The following is a 7500-nucleotide window of genomic DNA, read 5'->3' as shown; positions in this document are numbered from 1 at the left end:
AGGAAAAAAAAACGAAAAGAAGAAAAACGCAAAAGTCAAGATAAACAGTGAAAAGAACCAAATAATAAAGGAAAGAAAAAGGAAAAAAAAGAGAGGAAATGAAAGGAAATGACTGTGGGCGGTGCTAATGTATAAAGAGGAAGAGAAGGGGAGGGGGAGGATGAGGGGAAGTAAGAGAGGAAGGGATGAAGAGGGGAAAGAAGAGGGAGGGTGCCAGGTGGTAATGGGGAAGGGAGAACAAGAAGTAGGCTAGGAAGGGAAAGAATAAAGAGGAAGAAGAGGAAGATAAGGAAAGGAAAGGAGAAATAATAGTAAGAAAAGGAGGGAAGAAGAAAGAAGGGAAGATGAGATTGGAACAAAAAAAAAGGAGGATGAGAAGAGATAAAGGAGAGAAGGGAAAGAAAGAAAAGAAGGAAAGAAAATAAGCATGAAAGGGAAGAGGGGAGAAATAACTGGAAGAAATGGAGGATAAGAGAAGAGATGAGGAAAACAGTAAGAGAAAAGAAGGAAGACCAAGTAATAGACGAAAGAAGAATGAGGATACGAAAAGAAGAGAAGAAAAGCAGCGCTTGCGAGAAAATTAGACCAAGGGAAGAGATGAAAGAAGAAAGAAGAAAGAAAAGAGAGAAAGAAGAACCAGTGATAAGTGAAGGAAGTTAAGGAGAATGAGGGAACGGAAGGGAAGAGAAAGAAAGAAGTGCTTGAAAGAAAATGAGGACAAGGAAAGAGACGAAGAAGGAAAGGGAAGAAGGGAAAAGATGGAAGACCCAGTAATTAAGGAAGAGAAAGGCAAGAGGGGAGAAAGTGAAGGGAAATGAAGGGAAGTGAAGTGCCAGTGGGTGTGGGGAAGGGAAGGGAGGGGAAGGGAGGGAGGGGAAGGGAAGGAGGGGAAGGCAAGGAGGAGAAAGGGAGAGGAAGGGGAGTGCCAGTGGGTGTTGGGAAGGGAAGGGAAGGGGGGTGAGTGCCAGTGGGTGTGCGGAAGGGAAGGGAAGGGAAGGGAAGGGAAGAGAAGGGAAGAGAAGGGAGTGGGTGTGGAGGAAAGACTATCAGATTACCGCGGCCCAACCGTTGTGTTGATGGCAGATGGATAGCAGAGAGAGAGAGAGAGAGAGAGAGAGAGAGAGAGAGAGAGAGAGAGAGAGAGAGAGAGAGAGAGAGAGAGAGAGAGAGAGAGAGAGAGAGTTTTTAAGCTCTAATGAAGGGAGGATTATAAAAGGATTACACAAAAAGATACTGCAAAGACATGTAAGAGGAAAGAAGAAGAAGAAGAAAAGAAGAAGAAAAAGAAGACAAAAAAGCTACAGAAAACCAAGACAAACAATAAAGAATAATGCAAAAATACACACTTGACATAAGCAAACCAAACAACAACATCAACAACAACAACAACAACATCAACAATATCAACAACAACAACAACAACAACAACCAATATAGACCATAAAAGGCAAGAATTAATAACCTAACCAAATAAGAGGAGAGAAGAAAAAGCATACATACACTTACACTAAGGAGGCCACACACACACACACACACACACACACACACACACACACACACACACACCTAAGGACAGAGGAAGCCACCTAACACCTCGGCTGAAGATATTCGTATTCCCAATATCTTGCCAAGGAGAGAATTAGAAAGAAGGAAAGAAGGAAAGAAGGAAAGAAAAGAGAGAGGAAGCAGTATATCGTTGGAAGAAAAGAAACAAGGAAAGATGGAAAAGTCAAAGGAAGGAAGAAAGAAAAAAAGAAAAGAAAATTATGTATAATGTTGGAAGGAAAAAAGAAGTCATAGAATAAAAAAAGAAAATGTGTAAAGATATGAGAGAGAGAGAGAGAGAGAGAGAGAGAGAGAGAGAGAGAGAGAGAGAGAGAGAGAGAGAGAGAGAGAGAGAGAGAGAGAGAGAGAGAGAGAGAGAGAAATGCAATTAACAAAATAAACACAAGGTAAACCAATGAATAAACAAATGAATTAATGAAGGAGAGAACATAAGGTGAGTGCTTTCATCTGGTCAAGGGCGAGCAAGATATAAATGATAAAACACAACCTAATAATAATAATAATAATAATAATAATAATAATAATAATATAATAATAATAATAATAAAACAAAAGATGGGTAGACGATAAACTGAATAAATAAATAGACTAATAAACTGAGCAAAATGTAAAGAATTCAATGAAAAAAAAATGAATATCAAAATGCAATATTATTAAGTGTATGGATCATTAACCAAATCCATATTAGTATAAGGTTTCTCTGTCCTGATGTGCGTCTCAAGTATCAGAGCAGCTTGAGTCATGCGCCTTGTCTGACCAACATATATACTTTAACTTTTTTTTGTTCAGCTTGACAGTTTTCCCACTAATCACCACATTTATAGACACTTCACTACAGTTATTTAAGGAATTCAATACTGCAGACAATTTTCAGCATATATACATTAAGCCTTTTTACTTTCCTTCACAGCTAGATAATTTTCCACCACCACCATCACCTGATTTTTATGCATTTTACTACAGTTTATCAAGGCATTCAGTCCTATACACAAATTTAAAGCTTCTTAATCACTCGTCAACCACAACAGTATAAAATAAGGATACGGTAATAATAATAACTGTAACAAATGACAAACTAGAGATACTTTTCTTGAATACGAAAGCAATGTCCTCACTACATCACCTATTGTTACCCAGAATAGAGTAGAAAACAGATATAATTGTAGTAAGTGACAACCTAAGTGTTCATTTAATCCCTTTAAGATAAAAACATCCTAAATTTGACATAACCCTCTTATGGTAATCAGAATATGACACTAACACCACACTACTGAAAAGGATTAAATAGTTACGTAGCATGGGAAAGAATTCAACTCCTTTCCTTTCTGATTTTTTATACAAGAGGGTCACTGGCCAAGGGCAACAAAATAATGAGGAGGAAAAAAAGCTCACTCAAGCACCAGTTCCCAAAGACAAACAATTTAACAATAAAAGTGCTATTACGTAACAGATGATCGACTGTAGCAGTAAATCAGGCTGTTATCACCATCCTCATAACAACAGTGTCCATCCAATAGACGCTGCGCAGGAGGAAAGTTAGTACAGTGTTCTCATGTTGCCCAGTCTCTTCTGCAGGTGTTATGGTATAGAATATAACACCTGGCATTTTCCTTCCTTTTTTTTTTTTGTTACTTTTTATCTGCAATATATACTTGAGGCTAACCATTAGGAATACTACCAAGAAGTGTAACCTTAGAATTACACACACACACACACACACACTCTCTCTCTCTCTCTCTCTCTCTCTCTCTCTCTCTCTCTCTCTCTCTCTCTCTCTCTCTCTCTTAAAGTCGCCAGTAAGTCAGCTCATTCTTCAATAACCACTAAAAATCCATCACGAACAGACAGATAAGCCCAACCCATCCCTTCCCACCCACACTAAATCATAAACAAAGTATCACCCCCTTCAGGAACCCCATTAATCACCTCCCCAATTCCCAGGAACCCCAATCTACCTCCCCAACTCCCAATAATCACCTCCTCAATTCCCAGGTATCCCAAAAATCTACCTACAAATTCTTAAGAACCCCAAAATATACTTAAAAATTCTCAGGAACCCCAAAATTTACCTTAAAATTCCCAAGAACCCCAATATTTACCTCCCCAATTTCCAGGAATCTCGTTATCTACCTCCCCAATTCCCAGGAACCTCAATATCTACCTCCCCAATTCCCAGGAACTCCAATATCTACCTTAAAACTCCCAAGAACCCCAAAATTGACCTTAAAATTCCCAAGAACCCCAATATTTACCTCCCCAATTCCCAGGAACCTCGTTATCTACATTCCCAATTCCCTGAAACCACAATAACTACCTCACAGGAACCCCAAAATCTAGCTAAAAATTCTCAGGAACCACAATATATCCACCTCACAATTCCCTGCGGTAATAAAAACCCACCACCACCTCATTATACTCCATCTTAATACGACCAATATCAATCACATCATTATTCTCCACCTATCAACGAGGCAGGCAGGCAGGGAGGCAGGCAGGCAGGGAGGCAGGCAGGGAGGCAGGCAGCTGTCATGAAGCGGTGTTGTTTTTAAAGATAACACGAGCACGAATTAAATAAACCAGTAAATTTGGTGTCCACGGCCTGGGGGAAACAAGACGAGGATTAATGATTTGATGTTAAAAGTTGCTAGCAGGTTCGTCTATCAGGCAATAATATCAAGTTTATTTGTCTAGTTACTCTGTTCTAGTTTTTTGTTACATGGTGAGTTTGTTCATTTTTTGTCTTGCTTTTTTTGTTTAAATTCTTAATGAGGGAAGCTACGTGCCACCCAGAGAGAGAGAGAGAGAGAGAGAGAGAGAGAGAGAGAGAGAGAGAGAGAGAGAGAGAGAGAGAGCATGTAATGAAAACTTATATACACTGGCTTCTCACTCACTCACACACACACACACACACACACACACACACACACACACACACACACACACACACACACACACACACACACACAACCACTTCTACTTTCCAAAGCCAAGACCACAAAATACAATACAAGACCACTAAGAGAGTCAATTGTTATAAAATACGTGCCTTAAATCACCACTTATTTAACTTTATCTTCAACTTTATGTATCACAAGGCCGGTGTGTGTGTGTGTGTGTGTGTGTGTGTGTGTGTGTGTGTGTGTGTGTGTGTGTGTGTGTGTGTGTGTGTGTGTGTGTGTGTGTGTGTGTGTGTGTGTGTGTGTGTGAGAGAGAGAGAGAGAGAGAGAGAGAGAGAGAGAGAGAGAGAGAGAGAGAGAGAGAGAGAGAGAGAGAGAGAGAGAGAGAGACGTGACTTATTCAGTGGTTTGTTAGAGCTATTTTTAATTATTCAAGACTTCATTAATCTACTTCAACAACAACAACAACAATAATAACGACAGCAACAATAATAATAATGATAATGATAAAGATATAAAATGTTTTACCTGACACTATCGTAATTAATTAATACCCTCCTACCGCCGTAATACAACCTCTGGGGGCATTCACCTTCACATCATTAACATCAATATAACAATAAAAAAATATATAAAAAGAAAAGAAAAATATACATGGGCGTGGCTCTAATACATAAAAGCCTATATTACATTAAATTACACTAAACTTCAATATAACGTCTTTTTTTCTTACTATTACATTACAAGACAAAAAACGGTAACGTCACATTACGATAAAAAAAAAATAACGTAAGGATGTTAAATGTTACGAAATATGTGTTAACGTTACGAGTTTTCAATATATTTTCTCCTTTTTTTATTGATCTTGTAATATTTCGTCTACATGTGAGTGTTTGGCGCCACGCACACAAAGGTACACACGTACTGACCACTCATGTACGTGTGTGTGTGTGTGTGTGTGTGTGTGTGTGTGTGTGTGTGTGTGTGTAAAAACTCCATCTACACTTATACACATACACGATTATAAGTGAGCACGGATGGGGGTGAACGCTTTCTTTGTGTGTGTGTGTGTGTGTGTGTGTGTGTGTGTGTGTGTGTGTGTGTGTGTGTGTGTGTGGCGGCACTGCAATATGCTCAACTGCGGCAAACCTTCTCCAGCCTCAGTCACTCACCCACCACACGCTATGTACAAAGTATGGCAGGCAGGATTGGGGGCTGTATTGCAGGACTGTTGTTGTTACCACTGCTGTCATTGTTGTTCATGGTGGTGGATGTGGAGAAAAGAAGGGAGGGAGGGAGGTAGTGACAAAGGATGTTGTTGTAGTAGTAGTAGTAGTAGTAGTAGTAGTAGTAGTAGTAGTAGTAGTTGTTGTTGTTATAGCAGCAGCAGTAGTAGTAGTAGTAGTAGTAGTAGTAGTAGAAATTGAAGCAGTAGTAGTAATAACAAGAGCAGCAGCAACAGCAGCAGCAAAACCGGTTTCAAGTAAAAAAAAAAAAAAAATATATATATATATATATATATATAAATATATATATATATATATATATATATATATATATATATAAAGAAAACACTGTAAACAATAGAAATACAAACACCACCACCACCACCAACACCACAACAATAACAACAACAACTATTACTACTACTACTACTACTACACGACAGCAGAAGCAGGTCACAACACCCACACACCACATCTACACCTACACTAACAGAAGCAGCATCAGCAGTCTGGCCATATATAGCAGGAGCGGCAGCAGACCACAAGGGATAATACAACCTACACAGCCTACACTTGGGTCGGGAACTGTGTCAGGCGGGCGATCAATATCCTGTGTACCAAGCACGGACCCACACACACCGTCAGGCAGTCAGTCAGTCACTCAGTCAGTCAGTCAGGTAGGTAGGTAGGCAGGCAGTCAATAAGTCAGTCAGTCCAGGCGTTCAGTCATGTGCCTAGCTGATGACTGTGATGGGAATAAATAGAGGCAGTTTTTTTTCTTTTTTTCTTTTTATGAAGTACTGCATGTGTTTGTTTCGTTGTTGTCAGTCAGTCAGTCTGTCAGTCTAAGAGAAATGGAGTGCAGTCAGAAATTATGCCATAAAACTAAAGAAAATAAGTAAAATTAAATGTCACTTTTTTGCTAAACAGGCATTAGTCTGCCTCATTCCCAAGTCAGTCAGTCAGCCCAGCTGTTCCACTCAGTCAGTAATTGTTAGAAATAAATCGAAGGAATGGAACTTAGTAACTTATATTCCTCCATATGTCACAGTCTCATCCCAAAGCCTATCAGTCAGTCTAATATTCCGTCATGTACCTAGTAAGAAAGTAATTAGATCTGAAATAGGTTATATATATACATGTATGTCAGTCAGTCGGATGCTCAGTCATGCACCCAGGCAGCAGACAATAATAGTAGTAGTAGTAGTTGTTGTTATTGCAGTTGACTGTCTGTCATAAGGTTTCTGTTATGCATGTCTGTCTCATTCCGAGTCAGTCATGCACCCAGACAGTCAATCGATAAGTTGCTCAGTCATGCGGCCAGACAGTCGATAATTTAGTCATGCAGTCAGTCAGCCAGCCACCCAGTCGATAATTTGGTTAGTTATGCAGTAAGTCATTAATAAATCATCATCATCATCATCATCATCATCATCAGCAGCAGCAGCAGCAGCAGCAGCAGCAGCAGTAGTAGTAGTAGTTCAGGATATAATCTCATCAGTCTCAAGTCAGTCAGTCAGTCAGCCAGCCAGCCAGTCACGTACAACTCACTTTCTCGCACGAAGGAAACAAATGGAAGAGAAAGAAACGACAGACAGACAGACAGATAGAAAAATGACAATGCCACTAATTTTCTATAACAGTGAAAATCCAATTCAGTATGAGTTTTCCTTTTCACTTTTTTTTTCTTTTTCTTATTTTAATGCTGAGAAGGAAGTGTTATTGTATACATCCTCTCTCTCTCTCTCTCTCTCTCTCTCTCTCTCTCTCTCTCTCTCTCTCAAAACCAGGTTATTTAGCCACAAAACAAA

At 39.4% G+C, this 7500-nt stretch overlaps 1 protein-coding gene across 6 annotated transcripts in view; it reads right to left on the bottom strand.

Moving 5' to 3' along the window:
- Positions 1-7500, bottom strand: part of LOC135090640 (myosin-7B-like) — a 63475-nt gene that overhangs the window by 49742 nt on the left and 6233 nt on the right. The gene's annotated exons all lie outside the window — the stretch shown is intronic.

Source organism: Scylla paramamosain, chromosome 35 (assembly GCF_035594125.1).
Source record: "Scylla paramamosain isolate STU-SP2022 chromosome 35, ASM3559412v1, whole genome shotgun sequence".
Classification (NCBI taxonomy): Eukaryota; Metazoa; Arthropoda; class Malacostraca; order Decapoda; family Portunidae; genus Scylla; species Scylla paramamosain.
The sequence above is the reverse complement of the archived record's forward strand: the minus strand, read 5'-3'. Positions and strand labels throughout refer to the sequence as shown.